Source organism: Dermacentor andersoni, chromosome 6 (assembly GCF_023375885.2).
Source record: "Dermacentor andersoni chromosome 6, qqDerAnde1_hic_scaffold, whole genome shotgun sequence".
NCBI lineage: Eukaryota > Metazoa > Arthropoda > Arachnida > Ixodida > Ixodidae > Dermacentor > Dermacentor andersoni.
In genome coordinates, this window is record NC_092819.1 from 10849663 (window position 1) to 10877466 (window position 27804).

At 44.9% G+C, this 27804-nt stretch overlaps 1 long non-coding RNA gene and 1 other non-coding gene across 2 annotated transcripts in view; both read right to left on the bottom strand.

The window, feature by feature from the left end:
• LOC140218931 (uncharacterized) overlaps positions 1 to 27804 on the bottom strand; it is a 270707-nt gene that overhangs the window by 55511 nt on the left and 187392 nt on the right. The gene's annotated exons all lie outside the window — the stretch shown is intronic.
• Positions 27107 to 27181, bottom strand: TRNAS-GGA (transfer RNA serine (anticodon GGA)). Its single transcript has one exon. It is a non-coding gene; the product is annotated as a tRNA-Ser (tRNA).

The window sequence follows — 27804 nt, forward strand, 5'->3', positions numbered from 1 at the left end:
GAAAGGCAACGACGTTAACTTGAAGAGAAGCTAATGATTTACTATTCTACACTGGGGGGTGTGCACGGTTCGGTCCAGGTGCAAGAAGTGCTTAATATAAAGGCGGCTTCACATAGTGGTTATCATACGCACAAGACAAGGAACGCCGCGAAGGCTTGGGTACAAGCGAAGAAAGAAAGAATGCTATAAATATAAATTATGGTGTCACAACCATGAAATAAAGAATGGAATAGCGAAGTAAAGGAAAAAAAGAAAAAACGACGCTGCATCCTGTTTGCTGCGAGAGTGATTCCCTGCACGCATGCCCCAATGTTAGAGCATAGCGTTTTCGATGGGTCATTCCACCGGGGTCACTTTCTTTCTTTATTTGTGTCTTTATGTTCTTTTTTTGCTTTTTAGTTGCATTTTGGCCTAACGCAGACACGAGGGACTCAGAGGAAATCATTTTCTTCTGGTCTCCTTTGAACTCGTCTCGGCGCGTCAGACACCCCGACCCCAAACCATGACAGACGCTGGGTCCTCCACTGTTGTTGCTCCTGCTGTGGCCACTGCTGCATGATGCGTGCTTCCGGACACCGCGTTGCATTCCTTTCTTGCCGTTTTCCCACAACAGCTTTCTCGTTACACGCTTCGCAAACCCCGCAGACGGACGCGCAGACGCGTGCTCAGGGAGTCTGGCAAAGCGGCTTTGCCCTTCGGGGAGACGGCGCGGTTCGCGATGATGTACAACGAGAGAGCCCGGCTCGCACACCCGTATATCTTCTTGGGCGTTGGCATGCAGTTTTCGTTCCGATTTGTTTTTCCAACGGTAGGTTTTCATATTAAGAGTACCAGAGCAAAATAGAGCAGAAAGAAAAGGCAGGGAGGTTAACCAGACGCACGTCCGGTTTGCTACGCGGCACTGAGAAAAGTGGATATAGAGAACAGAGAGGAAGAGACAGCACTAGCTGCGCACACACATGAAGGTGTGCTCACACTGAGTTTACGAACGGTCGCAGAAACTTATCGATTTGGCGTACTGCAGCAACTACCTTTGTGCTCATTGCGCCGGCGACGTGCACGGACATAATCGAATAATTTTCGCTTCCAAAAACGGCCTTTGGTCCAGCCGGTTTAATGCTGTCCGAAGAGGGAAGCGCTGGACACTTTGTTTATGTTTATTGAGTTTACACAAATAAAATGAAGGAGGCTGGAAAAGAACCCCGGAAACCACTTGACAGGATATACCCTCCTACAAAAGCCACGACAAGCATCAATTAACAGCCAACATTGTGTAACTAAAGCAGGAAAATGTGCATGAAATATTGCTAATAGCAACTTAGAGAATGGCAAAAAGAAAAAGAAACAGGTCAATTGCGCAGATCACATATTTGACGAAGGAAGCAGTGGGCATAAATCCACAACAGATCCATAAATAGATAACAATACGTCAAAAAAAACAAAAAAAAACAGTACGGGCATTCGTAGAACACAGCAGACTAGGCAATGCCTCTTCGTTTGGCACGGTCTAGGGTTTTGTATTCTACAAATGATGTGACTACTCGGAATTTCCCAAGTTTTCTGCCAGCTTGCGATACGTATAATGCTCGTTAAGGGAAGCAGAAGGTGGGAAATTTTAAAGTGGAAGATTTACTGGCCGGCGAACTTGCGATTTCGCCGTGGCCGTGCTCTGAGTACGCACATGATGTCACACTACGTTACTCGTCGCACCGCGTTCCTCGACGTTGCGCTCGCCTCCGCTCGCTTCACCAGCTGCGTCGCATGCCTGATAACATGTCGGAGGATTGAAAAGGAGAGCTCGCGTGCACCGCAACCACAGTTGAGGCGGCAGTATGGACGGCGACAATTATGATAAGCAGGAGGAGGCCTGGAATCGTCATCGGAACGAGATGAAGAGGAAACGAATCGCCCAAGAAACAGACGAACAGCGCCGAACGACTACCTAAACGCCACAACATAGCTAGACAACCAGACTAACCTGGACTTGCAATCAAAATTAAACAAGGCTAACCATGCTATGCCTTAGCTTTCGCTACGTATATCCTGGCATACCCGAGCTAAACCACTGACAATTTTTGTTGTAGACCCCAGCATTTTCTCGGATGAGAATGTCATTTGAATTATTTTCCGGTAACTGGGGACCCATCAGCAGTCGGTGTTCCAAGTTCTCTCTCCATTGTATTGAACGAGCCCAATGCTGCTGAGCATAAATAATCTTACGAGTGCTGGCATGACAGCAGTATGACGGGGCCTATAACCGCTAGCTTGAATGCCACTTTTTAAAACATGAACGTTCTGAGGGCAGATAGGCGACTAACGTGATTGTAGAATTTCGTCCTTCTGCATAGTGTGCGGTGCTCTAGGGAAAAGAGGTAGACGGCGCATCAGAGCACTCGAAGCGATGGCCTGTCGAGATGGAAGGCATTTCAACCTCACAACTGCACCGCAGCCAGTTCGCTGGCCGATGAGCCACCATCAGTGCTTACATTCGGACGTCATAACATGTGCTTGGGGACCGCGAAGGCCCAGTGCATTAGTCCGGCATCTTTGCTAGTGCTTCCGGCATGTTCTCACGCCTGCTCGAAGCATATCAACGGCTGTCTTGCAATGCTCAGGTGTTTCTCCCTGGACAGGTCTGTAAGCACTGCACAAAGGTAACTACTTTAGAACTCGCCATTGGCCGTCTCAGCCAACATCGTAGCTTTCGCAGTACTGCTATTATCCTACGAGCTAATCATTACTCGCTATAGCTTTCGTGGCACCTGTCTAACGTATCGCCATAGTGTCTGCAGTCGCCATGCTTCCTTGGCAGAATACGTCAAGAAGGAGAATCTCATTTGTCGCTGCACACTTTTCAGTCCAGGGTGCGCGACGCCTATCGTGCCGTCATCGGTGTTGTTATCGCAAGTCGTGGCGACGTCACTGTCATTGCCATTGTGCCGACATCATAATCGCGCGCCGTAATCCGCAGTCATCGTCGCCACCGTTGTCGTCGCTGTCGGTGCGGGCCAGCTACGATAATTTTGGGTAACTCCGAATTTTTTTTTTGGTGACCGTCCAAGTCTTTAGTGAATCAGTGAATGCGCAGTTTTTTCAACTATCATTTGCGAAATCTGGTCATTGCGATGTTTGGCGTGTGCGGGCAGAAGTTGAGAAAAAGGAAGCGATGTTATTTCTGCGCCACATGACAAAAAGGCGTGAAGTTCCATAGTTAATGACTGTGATATCTCAGTCGCACCGCATACACCTACAGGCATGTATTAACCGGCAGATAATAATTCCTGAGGACGTCACGACCTTACAAACGGACCTAGTGCAACTCAGCCCTTGCTGTAAGGTCTGGCACATGGAGATTAACCTGGAAAAAAACAAAGCTTGGGAATTTTCCTGCACTTACTAGTACTCCTCTTAACGACTAGACAATAAACAACACAGTTATAGAGTGCAAATGTTCTAATATCTGGGCGTATATTTAACACACAAAATACATAACAAAGAAGGCATTGAAGAAATGAGGGTTAATCAAACATCGTTTGTGTCCTGCCAACTGAGATACGAAACTACAAGTTTACACATTTCTCATTAACTTTTTCTTAGAATATGCATCCATAATATGACATGCAAGCACTGTTATTTACAGAACCGCATCGAGTCGGTACAGAACAAGGCGGTAAGATTCATACTTTCCTCATATTCACCACATGTGAGCGTATCACTGTGAAAAAGGAGCATCAATGTTACCGCCCTGAACACCGGACGCAAATATTCGCGTTTAACATTCTTTCATTCTGCAACCAATCGAATGAAGCCAGCACATCACGTTTTATCCAAGTGTGATCATGAACATAAAGGGTAAAACCGTAATTAAGCTGGCTTCAGAAGCAACAATTGAAGTGGGAGGTAAGGCACTAAGGCAACCAGTAGGCAAGCTCTCCCAAATAACAAAGGACCTAATAAAGAAACGACAAAGAATAAAAGCGTCCAGCTCAAGAGATCGGATAGAATTCGCGGAACTGTCAAAACTGATCGGGGAGAAAATAAGGGATATTCGAAATTTTAACGTGGGAAAGACTGAGGAAGCAGTAAAAAATGGACGGAGCATGAAATAATTGAGAAGGAAACTTGGCATAGGACAAACCAAGTTTGATGCACTGAAAGATAAGCAGGGTAATATCATCAGAAATCTCTAAGATATAATGAAAGCAGCAGAATAATTCTACACTGACCCGTACAGTAAACAAAGCAGCCACGATACCTCCATTCGGAGTAGTAATGAACAGGTTACAGAGGCTCCTTCTATAACTTGCGATGAAGTTAGAACGGCCTTGCAAGATATTAAACGGGAACAAGCGGCAGGAGAAGATGGAATACCAGTTGATTTAATCAAAGATGGAGGAGACATAATGCTTGAAAAACTAGCGGCCCTTCATACGAAATCTCTCACGATTTCAAGGGTCTCAGAAAACTGGAAGAATGCCAATATTATACTAATCCACAAAAAGGGAAAAGTAAGGAATTGAAAAATTATAGGCCCATGAGCTTATATTCAGTATTATATAAAATATTCACAAATATAATCTCCAATAGAATAAGGACAACACTGGACTTCAGTCAACCAAGGGAACAGGCTGGTTTCAGGAAGGGAAACTCTACAGTGGATCACACCCATGTCATTAATCGGGTAATCGAGAAATCTGCAGAGTACAATCAGCCCCTCTATATGGCTTTCATAAATTACGAAAAAGCATTTGATTCAGTAGAGATACCAGCAGTCATAGAGGCAATGCGTAATCAAGGAGTACAGAACGCTTACGTAAATATCTTGGAAAGTATCTACAGAGATTCTACAGCTACCTTAATTCTCCACAAGTCGGGAGATACCTATAAATAAAGGGGTCACACAAAGAGACGCAATCTCTCCAATGCTATTCACCCCGTGCTTGGAAGAAGTATTGACGCTATTAAACTGGGAGGCTTAGGAGTAAGGATCGGCGGCGAATATCTCAGCAATCTTTGATTTGCAGATGCATTGTCCTGCTCAGTAACACTGGGAGCGAGTTACGGCAAATGATTGAGGACCTTAACAGCGAGAGTATAATAGTAGGGTTGACGATTAGTATGCAGAGGACAAAGATAATGATCAATAGCCGGGCAATGGAACAAGAGTTCAGGATCGCCAGCCAGCCTCTAGAGTGTGTGAAGAAGTACGTTTACCTAGGTCAATTAGTCATAGGGAACCTTGATCATGAGAAGGAAATTCACAGAAGAATAAAAACGGGTTGGATCGCATACGGCAGACATTGCCAGCTCCTGACTGGAAGCTTACAGTTATCATTAAAAGAAAGGTGTACAATCAGTACGTTCTACTGATGCGAAAATATGCGACAGAAACTTGGAAACTGACAAAGAAGCTCGAAAACAAGTTATGGACCGCGCAAAGAGCGATGGAACGAAGAATGTTAGGCGTAACGTTAACAGACAGAAAGAGAGTGGTTTGGATCAGAGAGCAAACGGGTATAGCCAATATTCTAATTGACATTAGGAGAAAAGAATGGCGCTCGGCAGGTCATGTAATGCGCAGATTAGATAACCGGTGCACCATTAGGGTTACATAAAGGGTACCAAGAGAAATGAAGAGCAGCCGAGGACGGCAGAAGAGTAGGTGGGGTGGTGAAATTAAGAAATTTGCAGGCGCCAGTTGGAATCGGTTGGCACAGGACAGGGGTAATGGGAGATCGCAAGGAAAGGCTTTTGTCCTGCAGTACACATGAAGTAGGCTGATCATTATGATGATAATAATATGTGCTCGCACGCTAAATTATCAATATTCACCTTTAGTGTAATCAACAAACGAGTGGAACGCGCGTTACTAAAAAATATTTTCAGTTGAACTGACAATAAAGGGAACTTCTAGAACAACTTCTCCATGAATAATGACTGTTTTTAAGTTTAGGTTTTTCTTAGAGTTGCATAACATTTCGTTTTTTTTCCTGCTGTTCTTACTCCCATACAGTTGAATGTGTAACTCAACCTTCAAATTATAATACTTGTACTTACGATTTGCGGGATTCATATCAGTGTATTTTTGTCCTTTTGTGTCCTTGGTAGTTATGCGCATTTAGAATTGTGTAATATTTGTCTCACTACGCCTGACTTAATTATGAACAACGCTTTGAATGTCTCGTTAAACGTCCTTTATACCGTGGGGCTTACCTTTTACACAATTCGAATCTGTTTTATTTGTATTATCCTTCTTTCTTCTTTTGTTCATGTGCTTTTATATTTGATAGTTATCTTGTATTGCACCCGCCTTCCCCCATTATGTAATGCCCTCTAGGTCCTTTAGGGTACGTAAATAAATAAATAAATAAATAAATAAATAAATAAATAAATAAATAAGTGAACAAGTCTCTCTCAGAGGTACAAGTCTCTCTCAGGACATGGCTCATCTTTTTGAGAAAGAGCGCCCCCGGTATAGCGTCCGGAGACACGTATAATGCAAATAAACTAACGCGATGCTGCATACATCCGAAAAAAAAAAGAAACACGAGTCTTGCTTCTGTTTTTAAAGTTATTGTTGGCGTGTTCAAGGCTAACTTGGATTAGCTGTTCCCTTAAGTATTGCGTCGTTTTTAGAAACTTGACAAGAAGAAATCCACACCAAGGCAATGTTCTCAATGCCTAATTTCATTCACCTCTTCAGTTCTTTCTTTTTTACCACGTCATCAACTTTCGCATGCAGGTATGCGCGTTCTGCAGACAAGGTTTATTAACTTCTAACATTCATCAATTACAAGCAAGAGGAGAGAGACACCTGTAGTATGCCGGTTTGGAAAAATGTCATGAGCATGTTTGAAGTCTTTATAAGCTGGTCGCTTGCCTAAAGGTCTGCTATATTACAGGTTGCAGAGGTCATGATATTTGCAGTGTGCCTAGTAGAGATAAGGAGTAAGTCATTTCCTGCGGGAAACAAACAGGTGATGAAAAAAAAAAAGAAACTTCATGCTACGTTGGTACTAGTACTTCTCATCAAGCACATACGTGGAAAGCAGAAACCTCTGTGGGACGCCGCGGAGCTTCCATGCGTCTGTACCTGCAGCGATTTGGGACATTCCTGACCGTCTGCTGAGTTCCTGAAGTGTGGTGCACTCGTAAACATCGGTAGGTACAGTCTTGTTTGTAAAGTCATGCTTCAAGGTCTTATACGTTTTTAACACCAAACTAGCCTTAAACCACACTGCGTCGTATTAGGGCGCATCAATGTATTTACCTCGACGGTGTGAAAAGATCATATTCAACCCACCACGGTATCTCAGTGGATATATGGCGTTGCGCTGTTGAGCTAGAGGTCACTCACTGGTTGGATCCTGGCCACGCGTGGCCGCATTTCGATGGGGGCGGAATGTAAAAAACGGTCGTGTACTTAGATTCAGAAAGAGAGATAGGAAAGGCAGGGTGGTTAACCAGAGACAAGTTTTCGGTTTGCTACCCTGCACTGGGGTGGGGGATACGGGCGTTGGAAAGAGGGCAAAGAGAGAAAATTGCTGGCTCTCCCGTAATCGAGAGTAGATGTAAGCATGAGATGGCTACCGGCAAAGCAGATTGGTTGGAGATGACACTAGCCCCAGTCTTAAAATGTGGTGGGTTGTGCTATTGCGAACATGCACTACACCCATCAATCACACCGCACCACGCCATATTGTGCATTGGTCCATATGGACGCAATAGTTTCCTCTCACAGTGAGAACCTCATTGCAGTTATCTCGGTGAAACGGCCATTCGCGGCGCGCTGGACGCCGCGCGGAACTCGTGGGCCGCTGGCGTTGAATAGAGCACTCAGCGCCACAAGCTGACAATCAAGTGTATAGTGAACTGTACCTATCTTTTGAACATCGCCCCCCCCCCCCCCCCCCCCTCCCTGCTGGAAATGACAAACAAAACTTCAGCGTACTAGAAGTTACAGCTTGAGCGATATTGTGAACAAAGCTTACGAAGAACACGGAAGCAATACTTTTTGTAACTTGTTTGGGAAGTAATTAGCGTATGTAATGCGGTATTGACTGGTGGCCCCGATGCTCTCGTTTCCTTCTTGCAAGTTGCCCAGTTGTCGTTTGAGTGCCCGGATGTTGTCATATGAGTGCGCGCATAACGCCTCTGGCTTTTTGTTCAAGGTCACTCGAAGGTCGCCGACAACGGTAGCTAAAGCATTTCATGCTTATGAAAAATAGGAACAGGAACAGGCCCCCTATAGCGTAAAACTATTCTAATCTGTTTTCATTTCAACCTCCTGGCGTCAAATTTACGTAACCACCGACGCAAGCATCGGGCCGTAATCTGGAGCTTTGTTTCAAAAGCCCAATTAAACGCGCTCCTCGTTTATAGGAGGTCACATTTTTTTTTGCTTTCAAAGAGAATAGCACCGCCTACATTGAGCAGATTTTCTTATCGAATTGGCTGAGAAGAGGGCGAGGAACACGCTGAAGTCGAGAGAGATTCGATGGTTCCGCACCAGAACAGTGAAAGTATATAACCGGTTGGAGAGGGCAGTGCCGACGTCTGTGATTGATCCGCTTCCCCTAACTTAGCTTGCGGTGGATGGTGGAAAATGGCGGTGGCGTGCAGCAGAACGTTAAAAATGCCGCCAGAACGGATCGCCAGCAAAGAATAGTTGGCAGAGGGATGTCACATAGGTGCCGAAAGGGCTCGATAGCGTTATAGTGTCACGGAAAATGGTTTATTGTGCGCAAATAAATCCATGCTCCGCGGCCGCTCCCAGTAGACAGTGAGCAATCCCTGGGCAGCCATCTTCTATTCCTTTCGGAATAGGGCAAGGGCCATATAATGTAAAACTATTCCAATGTGTTTTTATTCCAATCTCCTGACGTCAAATTTGTGTAACCATCGACGCAAGCATCGGGTGGTCACCGGCAGGGTTGTCTGAACAAACCAATAAAATGCTCCCCTCGTTCTTAGGAAGTCACTTTTGTTTGCTTGTAAAACGAATAACGTTGTTTGAACTGAGCGGCTTGTCTTAGCTAGTTGGCTCACAAGAGGCGAGGAGCATGCTCAAGTGGAGAGGGATTCGATAGGGCCGAGTCACTGCACTGAAAGTCGATAACCGGATGAAGAAGGTGGTGCCGGCGTCTGCGATTGGTCCACTTTCCCTTACTTAGCTTGCGGTGGCCGGTCGAAAATCGCGGCGGCATGCAACGGAAGCTTGAGAATGACGCTAAAACGATTCCTCAGCAAAGACGAGTTGGCAGAATAAGGTCGCAAACCTGCTGAAAGTTCTCGAAAACGTTACACGGCCACGAAAAAAGTCTTCTTACACGCAAATAAACCCATGCTCTCCGGCAGGTGCGAGTAGCCAGTGGCTGAGCGATGCGCGGCAGTCATCTTTTATTTCTTTCGGAACGGGGCAGCCTGGGGCTATTCAGAAGAAAATTCAGTCTTGTTCAGCATATTAATGCATCTTTAGCGCGTACGTGTCACTTTGACGCAGTAAGTTTTTGCAGGTTTGTGACGTCGCGTGACAGGCAGGTGAAGTGGGTGCAGCCCGAAAACTTTTGACCAATAGCCGAGGGCTACTGGCAAATGCGTCGAATCAGAAATAACCATTTTTGTTTTGTTCGGTCAGATTATGCATAATCAGCGTGTACACGTCATACACGCGTTTTGTAACTATACATGCGTGTGTATACCTCCCGGTGCCTCGTCATCTTCCAAAGGTCAACATCGTGGAGGAGCGACTAGTCGCCCATCGCCTTCCATTTATGTGCATACGGCGTTTGATGCATGACAATGGACAGTTCGCCATTAAGGGGCCCACACCTTTAAAGAGTGGAATGACACTGTATTTTTTAGAGATAATATTCAGTGGAGTTGGCGACGAAGCTCCTCGAGCGCGAACTCCTTGTGACTTCTTAGAGCACTTAGGGCTTGAACCCTGACTGCTCTATACTCCCTTTCAACGCTACGGAAGCTACACGAGTTGTGTGCTCACAGAAGTGTCACTGCGCGCGTTTAGCAAAACAGCCGTTTTTGATCTGCGAAGCTTTCTGAAAAATTACAACTTCTTATATCACTAAAAATTGTGTATGTAAGGCTGCGTCAAATTACGTATTATTTGTGCACCTTAGTGACTCCAGTACGCGGCGTAATATGCTTTGGTCGCGTGCAGGCAGTGCGCTGAGGCCGCTAGTCACAGAAATCTTTAGCTCTGTGCTTTCGGTGGTAAATAGGCTATCTACGACGCCTTCCATATGGTAGTTAGGTCACGTTTTAGGGCTTAAATGTATGCGACCTAACGTTGTATGGAATTTAAATACGTACCAATACACCTTACTTTCATATGTGACGCACAATTTTTATTTTGTCGCGAATGCACACAGTGAAAAACGTCTCTCCAGGCTTTGTAGCGTTGCTTGCTATCTAGCAAACTGAGTACCTCCATATATGGTCTGTAAATAGGCTTTTGCACCACTCATGTATGGTCTTTTCCGTCCAATTTTTCCCACCTATCAAAGATTTGCAGGATCGCAAACCATGCTAGATAGTCAGCCTAAAGTATGCTTGGCGTAACATTGATCCCAACAATGTGTGGGATTCGCATAAGTCTTCTCAAATAAGACAACTTACAAATCTAGTGGACTGGTCCAGATTTTATTGGCGTTTCTCCTGCGTCCAGATTTCTACAAAGATAGCAGAAGGAGCACGAAGGACGGCAATTAAAGTAAATGTGTACGCTACCTAGCGTCTCACGCAGCCTTCATGTTCGTGTGCGCCCTTTAGTTCCTACTATCAGTTCTGTCCAACTTCAAGTGACAACTAGGTTATGGTGAATATTTTAATAAATCAAGCGTGTCTATGTTACATTAAGAAGGTTGAGCGTTCCGATGAATCAGGCAGCATTACTCAAACGAGGCGTATGCTCTGCTACTACATACTACGGGCGCACTAACGATGAAAGTGGGCGAGAGGTAACTTCGAGCTGCATCTCTCGGCATAGGTTGCTTCACGGCATCCTTTCTGTTCAGACTGCCGACAGCTGCCACACGTTTCCCCAGATATCTGGAAACCGCCCTTTTCTTCGGTGCAGCTGATCTTGCGACGCCGACGAGCATCAGTTGTTTACCACAGGTACATATTATATATAGAATCAGTACAAGCCTTCAGTGCTTTTTTGACCGTTTGGCTTGCTGGTACCACACTCTGGCTAACTGTAACCACTAACCTACTGTTCACGCCGTGCTGTCAGCACTTTCTTTAATGTATAATACTTAACTTAAGGTACCTGCCATGTTCCTGGATAGCTCCAACACAATCGTCTCTTTTCTTTTCTGTTGCCTTGCAGTCATTTAAGGAAATAGCTGTGGGACTGAAGAATCCAGCAAGGCTTTATTTGAGACGTCCCAACAATGAGAACTTTCAATATACTTCATACAGAAGGCAAAGCTTTGATAGATGGACTGAAGCGCAAGCGACATTTTGTTCCCGCGAGGACACCGGATATTCAGGAGCGAGGTGTTTCGGCTCCAGTTCTTGCACGGTACGGAAATGATGTGCCAATGGCGAGATGCGAGATGACGCGCAGCAGGATCTGTCAAGGCTGAACTCCTTCCTCATTGTTAGTCTTGCCCATATATGCGCTGTGACGGGCATCAGCTTTCTCTACCACACTTAATAAGGTGACGCTCGGGCGGAGTAGTAACCAGCAGACGTTGAAAGCCTCGGTCCGTCTGCAGCTAGCAACGCTGCCCCGCTTCCTCCTTGCGAATAAAGCAAGAAGCTTGAAAATTTCTTGCATGAAGCTGATGCCTAGATAGTTTGTATCGCTAAAATACACATAATTATTCCTGTGTTGTCCTTTGAATGTAATTTTACCTGCTTTTCATGTGATTTTCGCACTCATGATTGAGTCCAATGGTGCACCATAATACGAGATTTGATTTCGTCAGGAGCAGTCTTGCCGCGAAGATATTGAATAATAGAAAATGGGGCAAAACTAAAAACGTGAACTAGAAACAAGTGTGGGACGGAGGACATTGATACTAAAGAGAACGAGAGAACGCAGGCACACTGAGAAACCATATTCTGAAACTACGCAAACAAATGTGTTATCCCCTCGCTTCTCACTGCATTTTACCACACTTTCAGGTATATAACTCCGTCGTCGTTCCGTCATAAATGTTGTTCGAAAAATTATAGTTCTTGCGTTTGCCTCCCTCAATCCTTAACGGTATTTTGTGTTTCCTTCTTGTCACATATTCATATTATTATTTTCGAGGAGCCAGGACACGAATAAGGAAAGCAACATCAAGTGCTACCTAAAGTGTGTAGTTCGCCGTCAGAGCCACGTTGCTAATTCTCCCTCAGAGATAAGGCTTTCAAGGATAAAACGTTACGCACGTAGAAACCATAAGTAGCTTCGTATCTGTGGGCTTAACCCGCTCGTTTTTCTCTTGACGCCATGCGTCGAACACGAGGTCTGCAAAGTTTCGATTCGGAGCACGGATTAACCCGGCGCAGTCGACGCAAGCTTCTTTAATACCTCATCTAATCCTCCTTTCTTGCGTGTATTTAGCCTCCAGGTCGTCGTGGAATGTTTCTGTGGCAGGAGCAGCACAGAAGATATGTTCTTCGTACAAAGCTGACAGGATGTCTTACTGCTAATGTCAGAGTTGATAAACTGCTCTGTCGCAAGTTCGCGCCACTTCAGCCCGGTCCTGGTCTCTGCCGGCCAGTAGATACAGGCAACTGGGCGTCACGCAGCAAGGGTTAACCAGATGAACTGGCGAAGGGTACAAATGAACCCGCATTTCATGGGCCAAGTACAGATCTGCAATGTAAATGCTCGTGGGCAATGCTGAGAAAACAAATCCAACTTTTTTTTTCATAAGGTGAGCTAAGGTCCACCCATACGGCGATATTTTATATCCATACTTAATCTTACAAAGCAGGATGTGTTACCTTAAAATATACCCCAAAGTAGCCGAGGTAACAGGTAGAGTGTACAGTAAACTGGAAGATAACTCGATTTGTTCTAGACTACACAAGGAATTGAGGGAAACACAGATGCAGCATACAAGGAGAATGTTACATGGTCCACACAGAATTCAGTGTATCCCCCCATGCCAACAGATATATTACAAATTCGAGGGCTAGCGGCCTTCCAGATATTTCTGGAAAGGAGTAATAATAATCGAAATTATTGATTGCCCTGTGTATTCACTTCTGGGCCTGAATTCATGAATTTGGGGACCTGATTTTATGTTCTATGGTGTTTTATGTCATTTATGTTGTGAAGTGTCCTTGCTGTATTTGTGTGAGTTGGCTTTACCATTTAGTGTGCTTTATGCTACCTCTTGAGGAGTAATATTTTCTGCTTTCACGTGTAATGACCTTGCACCCGAGTGTGTTTTATATTATGGCTTTTGGGAACTGCTTTAAGCGAATTTATGTCACTTGACTTCAAGGCTGACTTTCTCGCTCTTGTTAACATTTTCTTGTTCATAGCCTGCTTGTTATTTAATTTCTATTATACATTCGTAAAAATAGGAGAACACGGAACCACTTACCTGTTCCAACATCTCCTGAATATTGTTTCTTAAAAAAGATCTTGTGTGAAATTGGACTGAGAGACTGGTGCAAAAAATAAAAATAAAAATAAAGCCGCAAGAACAATAACGCCTTCACAGCCTTATGCGCAGACGAATGGTGAGGTGCTCCAGTGTTCTTTGTGTACAGAATGGCCAGACGTCCGAACGGTGTAATGCAATAAGAAACGATTGTCTCTGTTTATCAATTTCACGACAGAAATGCAAAATATGATAAATAATCATATCGCCAGTATAAAAAGAAATGTACTGGCACCATCAGTAACGCCGATGAGGTCGGAGTGTAGGCTTTTATAAATGTAAATTGAATTATGGCGGCCTGCATAGGAGAGCTGCTTTGTGTAGAGAGAGAAAGTGGGCAAGTGGAAATTTCATCATGTCGTGTTCCAGCAGTTTCTTCATGACAAAGCTCCAGAATTTGAACTTTGATGTATTCATCTTAGTCGAGTCGGAACACTGATAACATGCACTGTAAAGTTTAAGTTCCCGAAATATGATAAACACGCACAATATGGAGGAGAGTCAATTACATACGCCGGCTCAGACGGCGTTATGTTTCTCCAGACAAGATGAATTTGATCAGTAAAGTTTACCCTTACGCTTTCAACAACTCCGAAACGCATACAAAATAAGAGTTGTCAAAGAAGCATGCTACTTCCGACGCCAATGTAAACAAGCGTCATCAGCTCGATGCGCCTTCATAATACAATATTGGTCTAAAAGCTCAAGCCCCCACCAGCATGAAACGATTATTTGCTACCCTTTCGGCACGTCACCGTTCTTATCAATGTTACCGATCCTACTACAACATAGCAAAAGAATGCAAAATTAGCCGAGTAGGTGCTAACGCTGCCCGTTACCATGGTTACCATTGCTTTGTTGCCGCCGTGAAAACAGTCGTACGAAATGAGTATATGCAGGGTTACGTAGAATAAACGAATTTGTACATACGTCACAGAACAGTCTACAATGTATATAAAGTAAATCTAAAAAAATATTGAAATCTTCGACAGGCCGTTCACGAGATAAATTTATGACGTGCATTCAATATTTGCGCCCAATACGCAACATTTGAGTGTTTGAGCAGTATTGTGTCTAGCATTGAATGTCATGTCAGCGGGAACATTGTTCTTGCCATTCATCACTCCTGTAACTAAAGAGGACTGAGGTGTAGGGCTGGAGTAGGTTCAAGTTTCTGATGAGGAAAGACTAGCAGAAGAAAAAGAAAACGCACACAGGAAGGGAAGACAAGGATAGCGTCTTATTATTTTAATATAGAACTGCTTATAAAAAAGTGGAAAATAGTTATTTGGACCTCACTGTTTACTACTGCATTTTTTAGATGCTATTCATGTACGAATCACAAACGAGAACTTGAAAAAGTAATCCCACTTTGGTGCAATGTTGTATGTTGCTTAGGACGGCGAAAATGACAGGGGTTTCTTCGAAATATAAAATTCGGTCATTTACGGTTTACTCTTAAAGATAATCTTGTTTTCCTCGTGAGGCAAGGTCTTACCGGTGTCTGCTGAGCTCCCGAGAAGAGGAAACGCGCCATTAGAGCGCGCCGAACGTGAAACGTCGACGTGGCTGTTATTAATCGCCTATGGTTCACCGATACCGTTCCTTACTTCTCACGGGCAGACGAAATTTATTTCCTGCCACAAGACACGTCAGGTGCAGGTAACGGTAGGCTTCGTATCTATGTAATGACTGGTTTTGTCATGGTTTGCTTGTGGTTTTGCAGAATTAGGTTTATGATCGTTTTCCACGCATTCCTATTCTTACCCATCGAAACGAAAGTATAGTTTTTTGAAGCTAACACACACATTAAGCTGCGCAAAACCAAGGTGATGTAATTGCCTGCTTGTTCAGCGGGGTGAGCGAAAAAAAAAAGAAATGTAGGAACTAAAGGCTGGCCAACAGATGTTTGTTCGGATTCGGAAAGCGCAAACAAACTTGCCGCAGCAGTTGCCACTTGATTTATAGACCACTTTACTTTGGGTCCATGGCATTTTTTGTTTAAGGTGGCTGTCAAGAGAAACGTTAACAAGTTATGTAACATTCAAGAGCGTGGTACTCTTAATACGGTGTGACTGTATACATAGATGCTAGCGTGAGGGTGTCGGCAGCCGAAATGATCATTTCTCTCTTTCTTTAGTTTTATTTAGACATCCTAGAATACCCTGCATTCTTCTCCTTTTTTTTCACCAGGAATAGCCTGAAATACAAGCCATTTTCAGGCCCACAGGGCCACAAGTCGCTTCGCAACGTACATATTTCATTTTTTTAAACTGAATTGAGAACTGAGAACGTTTGCCTTTGCACCCGCTTACATGTGCTTGTTGGGTGTACAGTTCCTGGTTGCTTTTACATTTGTACTTAACCTGTGTGCAGGGAAAACGGCAGCAACGCTCTTCGTTTTAAATAATGGAAATAAAACACGTGGCGTAATAAAAGCATTATTGCACCACATGTTTTAGTAGGTTATTTAAACTTTAATAATGTGTCATAATGCTTTAGGCATAGTTAATTCTCAGCTTGCAACAATATCAATTTCCAATAATTAATTTGAAGCCCAGAACCACAATTACAATTTACGACTACTCATTCCTAGCTTGCAACCGCGAAATATACATATATCGGAACGCACACTCAATGTGTAGTCGTTCCATATTGCTTAACAATTGCAAGCACTGTAGCTTGTCGCAATGAACAAGAAAACCTACAAGAATTGTTAAGTTTCTTTTACTGTCGTTATGGAGTATGTTGCGAGTTTTCAACAGCGCACGCAAGTGAATAATTCAATTTTCCTCGGTAGCATTTGCATAAATTCAATAGTATCAGACTGAACTAAGAGGCAGGCAGTGACTGGCTCCTGCATACCGATATCAGAGAAATGCTTACAAAGTGACTCTGGGAAGCCATCAACTGTCACAACACTTTGAGCTAGAGTCAAACTTGGTGTATAAATGTTGTACGTTCTTGTATCATCCTATTTAACACGTCGTAAGTTTGTTCAAGAAGACTGCGACAACTATGTTGTTACAGGAGAGTGACGAGGTCACGTGTTTCAATATAAAGACACTGCAGAAATTTATTTCGCCAATAGGAGCTCGTTATCTGTTGGGTATTTCACTCAATACCTGCGCAAAAAAAGAAAGATAATGATGTGCGAAATTCATTCTTATAATAGACTGGTTTTCACATCTGTAAGGCTATACAGATGTTATCAAACATAGAATGATTGCATGAAGTGCGTAATGTAACAGCGACGTCTTAGGTGGATAAATCTGTTTTCATTGCTCTCTCTATTCTATAAGTGTGTTTTTACGTAACCTTTAGGAGAACGTAATTTGTTGCTCCTTGTCAACACCTGCAATAAACCTTGCGCGTGTGTTTCTGTCAGATTCGCAGGGTGTCGGCTAAAGGTACACGACCTGGAAAAGCACTTATGGCGATCGATCCCGAAAACGTCATCGCTGCTGTTATTAATCACCAAGTTCCGTGTCTCCAATTCCATTTCGCAGCGCTTGTCGATCGGACAGAACAGTTTGATGGATGAAGTTTCTCGTCCAAACATACCAGATGCCCGCGACAGCAGGCCCTATACTTTCTCGTCAGATGTAAAAAAAATATGGCTATGGTATTTTAGCCCAGGAAAGACAAAGTTTTTCTTAGAGTGTTCTGTCAATATATGTGCGTTTTGACCCCCCTTTTCCCACCACCATGAAGGGTAGCAAACTGGAAATGCGCATCTGGTTAGCGTTCTTGCTTTCAATTTCTTGCTGTGCGCAGAAATGCGAAGAACGATGCGTTTGTGACGTTAGCCTGGTTAGCGTATAGCCTCACGAAGCCGTGGTATGCACGCGATCTATATAAACCACGTGAATGCTTGGACGCAGGGAAGGACGATGACTCCTGACCACTGTGCACTGATCTCGTGTTTGTACATCCACAACATTTTACGAGTGCCACCGAAAGACGCCACCTACAATTTTCACCACATCGTTGCCATGATTATGTTAACTAAAAATTAAAAAAAGATAGTGTGGCTTCCTGACATAGTACATTTACACGTTATTGGTGAAAAATTACTGTGTGCAACATGCTCAATACCGAGAGACGGGAGGATCGAGTCGTGATCGTTATTTGTTTCCTGATTTAGACCACTTTAAGGTGAAAATTTCTCAAATTGTACCACATTGATCTCCACATTAGTTTACCAAAACACAGTAGAAAGTTCTTTTATTACATGATATTTAGGAGATAATGGGGGCGTTAAGCGTCCCCAAGTACTCCTTTTGACAAAGAAGAGAAACATGCTAAATATGACATAAGGAAGCCTACAAAGAAAAGAAGAACCAGAAGAAGAAATGGAGGCCGGAGGTGAAGCAGCATAATTGAACTAAAAACTGGTTAGAACTAAGACGACATAAAGCACGTTGGAAAATTAAGGTCAACTTATATAAATGCCGAAAACAAACTAACGAAAAAGCTCACATGAGACGTTGAAATGTTAGCTCACGTAGACACAAAAACATGACTTGCAATAAAGAATTCCGTGGATGCTTAGGAATGGTTTACTATTTCTTCTTTCTTCAGTTCGAGTAAACAACAACAATGTAGATGCAGTCGCGGTATCGGTTGTTTTTAGTGACAATGCAAAGAAGTTCATTGAGCTAATCACCGTTTACAATCAAAGCTCTCACCAAAGCAGTAAACATATTTTTTTGACATAAGCCATAACCGTTTCTTCTTAGGTATCGTAATCAAAGCTTGTTACTTCCATATCTACGAAGATAAGAATAAACACACATGTAACTAGGCAATTGAATAGTTGATGCGCAGATGATAGTTCATGCACAACTCACTTCAGGTAGTAGAGAAGTTTCTTGTGTCGCCTTCAGAAGAAAACCGTGCGTGCGCTCTTAGTTTTAATGTGGCGACACTACGGGAACCGCGGACACGAGCATTTTGATGAATACATAACATCGCCTAATGACCATGGCAAGTTTTGTGACAATTTTTATTTATTTATTTATTTGGATTTATTAATTCACAGTACCCTGCATGATCCTAATGCTGCATACTGTATTAATGATATTTTGACGATCAAAACGCATTCATCATCATCATCATCATCATCATCTTCATCATCATCATCATCCTGCTTCATGTCCATTGCAAGACGAAGGCCTCTCCATGCTATCTCCAATTACCCCTGTCCTGTGCCAACCGATTCCAACTAGCGCCCGCGAATTTCCTAATTTGATCGATTCACGTAGTCTTCTGTTGCCCGCTATGTCCTTATGGATTGGGAATCCTGCCCCGTATTGCTTCTTATCTAGAAGACCTCTATAGCAGAGGACATGTCCGTTATTCAGCAATGTATAACCCTCACCAGTTCTTCTAATCTCACTAAGGCCGATGATATATCCCAAACACTGTCTGATAGTTCCTCAAAGAGTTCTGCTAAGCTAGCCTCACTCGAGAGGGTTCGGGTGTTAAACGTTGCAAGGGTCAGTTTCCATTGGCGCGGCCAGTCCGGACCCAGAGATTCTTAGCACCCTCTGCTGCGTTACAGGTCTAACCGCCGATGGGGATAAATGCCTTACAAAAAACCCTAATGTTAAGACACAGAAAAAGGTGTCCGATACAAAAGATCACTTTGTTCTTTTAGGAGATTACACAGAGAAAGGATCAACGGGAAAAAACACCGAAATATAGAAAAAATGAGATAAGACACCTAACCTGCCAATGTTTGTTCGATTTACATTATTTCCTGTGTGAGCGTGGATTTTGGGCAATGAAAAGCTTCAGCAGCGAATGAAGTGTGCTCATCCGTTGCAATGAGCGGTGCCAATGACGTATGCGGGGTACCGATAGCTCTTTGCACCAAATAAAACGAAATAATGTGCTTTCTCTGTTCTCAATACTCCGCAAATTGCCTTAAACGCTCTGTTTGAGTTGATTTTCCATTATAGCCGAAGGCGATGGTCGACTTACAAGAAAACTACGGCTCTCACCGGACCACTTCACGAAATATTTCGAATTAACATTTTGATCACTTAGGTTAAAGAAATTGGCAAATTTATGATTTGGAACCTGGCCTTTCTTCGAGGTGCACTCATTCTGTACAATTCCCTTATAAATATTGATCTGCTTGTACTATTATCTTAAGAATAGAAAATTCCGCTATTATTTTTTCGTGAAGGACGCTCTATTTTGACGAGCTACGTTTGCCCTGCAATAGACAGAATCGTTGCAATAGACACAATGCAGCTACAGTAGATAAGAACAATTGTGAATGCAGAACATAATAGAGCTGCATTGGTGTTGGGGCATGCGAAGTCATACAGAATAGATCGCAACGTTAGAGTGCACTTATCAGGCACGTAACAGAGTAGCGGACAATTTTAACAGCGATATACGTCACCTGTTTCTTCATGTTCTTACCATTCCTTCATGAGACTATTTGTGTCAGCTTGGTACTACGCAGTGACGTCACTCGGCTTGTCGGCACCCAGCGCGGCTGCTTGGCGTGTCACCCCCCCCCCCCCCCCCTCGCCGTTTTCCACCCTTTTCTATTTATCTTCCCGCTGCCTCCTCTTAACGCACATTTTATATAGTGAATGTCAAATAATTTAAAAGGGCAATGCTCCCATTTATACCTGTAATTTAGCATTTATTTCTGTAAGAAAAAGAGACGTATGATGGGTTTGACAAGTCACATTTTGCAAGTTATCTAGAATTTGTGCTGCTAGACACTCCAATCCCTGAGCTCACACCTCGCGGCTAAAAAATTATACATTAAAATGATAGGGTGAACAATGTCCTGCAAGATAGAAACAATGCGTATAACAGAATATGATTACTACTTCTCATAATCGGCGACAGTTACTTAGTGGTGACCGCATCACAGCCGCCACTCAATGGACGGCACCAGAAGAGGACTGTACTCCCCCCCTCTTCCCCCCCCCCCCCCCTCCCCCCCAGTGGCGGCACTGCTACCGTGGTAAAGCCAATAGCAGTAGTTTGCTACGCTGTAAGTTGTCGAGTGGAAAACGGTTGAGACTTGTTCGATGCTATTGTGGCTCAACAACCTATTGCGGAGGAACTTGCTGTGTACCACAAATTTTTGCACTCCTGGGTAAAAATATGGACGTACACGTAAAATGAAAAAGAGCTTCAAGCAAGCATGTACATTCTTCTCTTCGTTAGAAGTTCTCGGAGACAACGTACAAGAATTGCAACGGCCGCGACGGTGACTCAATACTCGGATTAGCAGACAGCCATTTGAGCGACGTATACATTTAATTTAATAAACGTGCTGAAGAAAAATAAAGACGCAGAGAAGCGACTTTCAGGCTTTATATTGCAGAAACCGGGCGCTGTGACCAGTGGATACGTTATTAAGAAACGCAAAGGATAAAAAATACCTTAAAATGCCATGAACATCATAAAACATTCTGCAGATAGAACCGTGCTATGTACAAGAAATGTACACTCGCGACCATCAAAGGCTCCAGGCGAAACCGTTAATTGGTGTAATCTGTTAAGCACACTGAATAATGCGGTAGTAATTATCTGGGCGAGCTACCTGGCCTGGAAAACAATTAATTTTTTTAGAAAAATAAAGATACCGATCGTCTTCCCGCGCTGCTTAAGATAAAGCGCAAGAGGGATGCTCGTAAAAGAAAGAGGACAACCACGACGATGGAGATTGAATCAATTTGACGGTAGTGATTACATATTTTGGACGAGCATAATGGACTCTATCAACGACGATGAGAGGCAGCGTTGATTCAATATTTCTCAGCGCGTTTCATTTTTTACAGTGCAAGAGCAGCAATGCCCTGGAGAATTGTGTTTGAGGGTAATGCTATAATGTAACGTTGAATGTGTAGCGTTCGCTAAATTATACCGTCTTGCATCCTCTTCAGCTCTCGTAGGACGTCAATGATCAAACAGCTGGCTCTTTGCGATTTGCGTCGCTATTTGTAGCTATTCGCGTCGCTGTACCAAGTAGATCCGCCATGATGCCGATGCGCAAAAGTGAACATTGAAGGTGCATAATGTTCAATGTGGGTAGATTCCCACATTCCCAGCGGATATAGCCGAGCTTTATCGAGAAGCTACCGTGGCATTTAGATGAGAATCCAAACTAAGGCGTGCTTTGGAGAGCGATATGAGGGTGAGCCTAAGGTGTCAAAGCTGTTCAAGCACTCGGCATTTTTCTGCGCATCCGCCATATAGAAAGAAGCTGCTGAGAGCACTGACTACTCCGCTAGAGCAATGTCACTTAGCGATTATTATCCATCTGGTGCCTATGCTAGGGGTGCATGAAGATTGGCACAAACATAAGAAGTGCAATAAAATTGTGTACGCAAAAGAAATATTCATTGAAGATGCAAGCGGCATGTGTGTTTATACCGGGTATGGTCCCGGCATGCTACCCGCCGTGGTTGCTCAGTGGCTATGGTGTTAGGCTGCTGAGCACGAGGTCGTGGGATCGAATCCCGGCCACGGCGGCCGCATTTCGATGGGGGCGAAATGCGAAAACACCCTTGTGCTTAGATTTAGGTGCACGTTAAAGAACCCCAGGTGGTCGAAATTTCCGGAGTCCTCCACTACGGCGTGCCTCATAATCAGAAAGTGGTTTTGGCACGTAAAGCCCCATAATTTTTTTTCCCGGCATGCCCTTCTTGAGGGCGCTAATCTTGTTACCAAGCGCTCGGCGCACACTGACAGAGTATGCCGGAGGCCTTGATAAACGCTTCGAGGAGAAACTTTGCACAATGTTAGTAGGCACAATGTGTACACGAGTGAGGCTATCAAAGGTTAAGTACAACGAATATGCAGTTAAACTTCGATATAACGAAGTCGGTAAAATCGGCAATTTGCTTCGTTATATCAAAATTTCGTTATACTGAAATGGGATAATTTATGCAAATAAGCGCAGTTGCCGTAGGATTTTTTCTTACACGGAAGGGAGCGGAATTCTTGTCCTCGCTGGATTTGCGCTCCGGGTACTGGCAAGTGCCAATGGCAGAGGCCGATCGTCAAAAGAGAGCCTTCGTAACGCCTGATGGGCTATATGAATTTACTGTCATGCCGTTCGGCCTCTGGAACGCACCTGCCACTTTCGAGCGAATGATGGACACCATTCTTCGAGGGCTGAAGTGGAAAACGTGCCTCTGTTATTTGGATGACATTGTGGTTTTTTCCACCGAATTTGCGTCGCACCTCAACCGCCTCGAGCAAGTACTTGCGTGCCTCTCCACTGCAGGACTGCAACTAAATTTGAAGAAATGCCACTTCGGCGCTCGTACGCTTACAGTTCTCGGCCATGTAGTTTCAAAAGGCGGTATCCTTCCGGACCCCACAAAACATAGCGCCGTATCCGAGTTCCCTAAACCAACCACCATGAAAGAGCTTCGCAGCTTCATCGGCCTGTGCTCATATTTCCGACGCTTCGTCCGTAACTTTGCCTCTATCATTGCCCCCTTGACGCAGCTTCTCACCGGCAGTTCTGACCTATCAGCCTGGTCCTCGGCGTGCGACGACACATTCCAAGAACTGCGAAGCGTTCTCACCTCGCCTCCAGTACTGCGCCACTTCGATCCCTTTGCTCCAACTCAGATCCATACGGACGCTAGTGGTGTCGGGCTCGGCGCTGTTCTTGCACAACGCAAGGATGGCTTCGAAGAGCACGTCGTCGCGTATGCCAGCCGCACCCTTACCAAAGCCGAGGCGAACTACTCGGTTACTGAGAAGGAATGTCTGGATATCATTTGGGCTATCGGCAAATTTCACCCTTTTGTGTACGGGCGTCCATTTGACATCGTGACCGACCATCATTCCCTATGCTGGTTATCTTCACTAAAAGATCCAACTGGTCGGCTTGCCCGTTGGGCATTGCGCCTACAAGAGTACGACATCCACGTTGTTTATCGCTCAGGCCGAAAGCATTCAGATGCAGACGCTCTATCCCGGTCACCCCTGCCCTCTGGTCCTGTCCACTCGTCTATTTCTACCTGCGGTGCCTTCGCCCTCAACATTTCCGACATGCCGTCAGAGCAGCGCAAGGACCCATGGATCTCTTCGCTTATTGACTTCCTGTCCAGCCAGTCGCCAGCACCGACCTCTCGGACGCTTCGTCACCAAGCCACGCACTTCATCATTCGGGATAACCTGCTGTACCGCCGCAACTACAATTCCAGCGGCCGTAAGTGGTTGCTTGTTATACCCCGACACCTCCGCTCCGACATTTGCGCCACGTTCCACGATGACCCACAATGCGGCCACGCTGGTGTATTAAAGACATACTCTCGCTTCCAGCTTCGGTACTACTGGCGCGGTATGTGCCGTTTCGTTCGCCAGTATGTCCGGTCATGCCACATATGCCAACGACGCAATACGCCACCTCAACATGCCACCGGCCCCTTGCAACCTTTACCATGCCCCGCGCGCTCGTTCGACCGCGTCGGCATTGACCTATACGGTCCGCTTCCCAGCACTCCAAGCGGCAACCGCTGGGTTTTCGTTGCTATCGACCACCTCACGCGGTACGCTGAAACTTCAGCCCTAGCATCGGCCACATCAAAAGACGTCGCCAATTTTATCCTTGAAAACCTGATTTTAGGCCATGGAGCACCTCGAGAATTACTGAGCGACCGCGGTCGCGTTTTCCTCTCAGACGTCATTGCAGCATTGCTAAAGGAGTGTCGCATCATTCACCGCACTACCACGGCATATCATCCTCAAACTAATGGGATGACAGAACGTTTCCACCGCAGCCTTGGTGACATGATGGCCATGTATGCTTCATCTGACCACTCGAATTGGGATCGCATTCTACCTTTCGTCACCTACGCTTACAATACCGCCACGCAAAGCACCACTGGGTTCTCCCCTTTCTTTCTCCTTTACGGACACGAACCTTCATGCACTATGGACACGATTCTACCTTACCGGCCAGATGCTTCGGAGTGGACGACTGTTTCTAGAGCGGCTGCTTACGCCGAAGAATGTCGCAGCTCGCTCGTTCGTTCACATCCCAGGACCAGTGGCGCCAAAAGCTTCGCCACGATTCATCCACTACGGCTACTTGCTTTGCGCCTGGCTCGCTGGTCTGGTTGTGGGTGGTGCCCTCTACTCCCCCAGGCCTTTCCTCCAAGCTGCTATCCAAGTACCACGGTCCTTATCGGGTACTGAAACAAACATCCGCGGTCAACTACCTCATCGAGCCAATTGAAACGCCTTCCGACCAGCGTCGTCGGGGCCAGGAAATTGTCCAAGTCTCCCGGCTCAAGCAGTGCCATGACCCCCCTGTGTTCTCCTGTCCTTAGGTCGCCAGGATGGCTACTCTTTCGGTGGGGAGGGATTGTACTGAAGGTACTGGGCAGTGGGCATGGTGCTGGTGTGCTGGTGCAAAAGAAGAAGACGACGAGAAGTGCTGGCTTCCCCTTTACGATATAGCGCCGACCTGTTTAAGCCTAGCGCTACCACCTAAACTAGTGACCCTTCTGCTAGGCGAACACCCACGTTGCATTATATATATATATATATATATATATATATATATATATATATATATATATATATATATAAATGCACATCATTTGCCGGAAAAGGTACGAGAGGAAATAATGTCTCGTAATTTTTTTTTCAATGCTTTGTTAATTGGTGTAGCTGCGGGGAGTAAAGTTTACGCACGAAAAATAGTTATACAACGCAGCACTTTCTCCAGGCTGTCATGAAGCAATACACTCTTGGGACGAAGCAAAGCCGATAAGCAACGACGCCTTCGGTCATGCACCGAAGTTTCCTCCTTTCCCTCTTTAACACTCTTCGCGAATGGCGTCGTCTGCTTTTTTCCACTCTCGTCCACAGCGGGCTGTGGGAAAGCGAGAGCATATCGTTCCACGGTGCAGTTGAGCGTTCACGCATCACGGCTGCCACGGCGCAGATGCAGAACGTGATTCGAATGCGAAGCGGCTGCGTCAACGCTGCGACCCCGTATCCCCTCCACTCGATCGTGTTCATGACCCCGGCCGCCTTCCTGCCTCATTGGTTTTCATAGCTGTTGTGTTTTGATCTGGAGGTTTGGACCGATGTCTCCCACTTCCTTAGGCACAAGCGGTACCATTAAAACTATAGCACGTCGTGCATGGAAATCATCGAGCAAGAATGTTTCTTGGTCGCAAGAACCGTGCAGTGTTGTTCAAGCTACAGACTCTCGCGTCGGCTGCTTCGAGACGACGAACGAATCTACAAAATTCAAAGTCTATAAGAAAAGGAAAGAACGGATGAGGTAAACGCTGGGAAGCTAATAAGGCTGCAGTTAGATGGCTACCTAGCATTGAGAAAGGGGGCAGAAGAGATGACAAAAAGGAGAAAAGTTGATGCACGGCTATTATGACTTTTCGGCGCCTGTTCCTACAAACCTCTCCAATATTCGCACTGCTTGTCAATAGGGGTACATGGCCCGTATTAACCATATCTTTAGGTGCAAAACGTGTTCGGCCATATTAGCTGCCGTCCTTTCTAAATTTTATGACAGTGCAAAGGTTCTTTGGCGCGACACACAGAAGGCACGCTCACGTGGATAAATGAAAGTGAGACAGCGCTCGAGCGTAGACTTGCGCTCGTCGTTTCGGAAACACGATTTACGTGCGAAAGAAAATACTTAACATAGCATGTTTATTTGAGTTCGTCGATTGAAACGAAGACATTTGGCCAGATTGCCAGATAGATGAGAAAAGGCTACGCGCATCGTACTATAAAACAGCGATGCCGCGAGGGGCTTGTGGTGCCAAAAAGAAATTGGTTCCTCGGCAAATCGGTTGCCGTCAAATTACTACGTACTTCTGTGTAGTCTTTAGACTGGCAGATGCAGTCTTCTTCACAAATTACGCTAGAACAATCGATGATAGAGATCCATAGAGCCAATGACGTCGAAAAATGAAACAATAAACCGGAAAAAAACCGTAATACCTATGGAGCAAGAGGGCTACCACTGGAAGGGCGGGCGCGGCCGTCAGCGTGACGGGGCGTGAAGGACCACGTGGACACCACCGCAGTTTTAGCCACCTCGGAAGCAGAGGAGCGAAAGTTTTTAACCACGCCATATGAGCAGCTAGCGGTGTTGCCTTTCGCAGCACAGCTATAGTAAATAATGAAACATTTAAGCGATTAACAATATTTGAATCCTTGCGAAGACTTTTCACATTACCCCGTACGCGACGAAGTTCCTAAGTTACTCAACGAAAGCGTTTTCGAACAGCACGAGGTAGTGCTCACGCTATACCACAATTAATTATGTCCTGCGAAATATTTGCATACTGTCACCTGTAGCTCAGAACACGGTACAAATAAATACGTTAAAGAAGGGAAAATCAGACATCCACCCGTTCGTAGTAATTGCTACAAAGGAAACCCATACGGGTTCCTCGAAAGAAAAGCCTCAGGGTTGAAGGAAAATTCGTCCTGGTCCGGGACTCGAACCCGGGACCACTGCCTTTCCAGGGCAGCCGCTCTACCATCTGAGCTAACCAGGCGGCTATTAGATGGCAGGGCGAAGTCGAATTTGTCGACAACACACGAAGCAAAGGCAAGTGTTTGACGTAGTAGTTCTGCCGAAACCCGCAAGGTGGAAAGAAGTAATTAAAGAAGGGAAAATCAGACGGTACAAATAAATACGTTAAAGAAGGGAAAATCAGACATCCACGCGTTCTGCTAGCCGCCTGGTTCTGCTAACCGGCCGGCTCCGAAAGGGAATAGGATATGCAAGGTCCGTTCGCCTTGTTTACGCTAAAGTGGCATTTATCTCGAGTAACACTCCTGTACACGCTGAAATGCGTACGCCTGGCACGAGAGGTTGTTCACTTGTGCAGTTTTTGGTGTATATGTGCATGGTGACACAGACGCGGTACAAAGAAAGGACGACACGCCTGTGTCGCGAAGCACATATACGCGAAGAATGTTAACTTACCAACTCTCTCAATTCGCTTTGTTGCTGGTACGATTGTTCTGACTATGCGGCTCCAGAAACGTGTGTTCAAAACAGAGTAAATACTAGCAGGTACAATTTGCCCGCTGCACCCTGGCTTTTCTGTGCTCCGTATTTTTTAAAATTTTTTTGCCGTTGTTCTAATTTTTCATGTAAAGTCGATTGATGTGC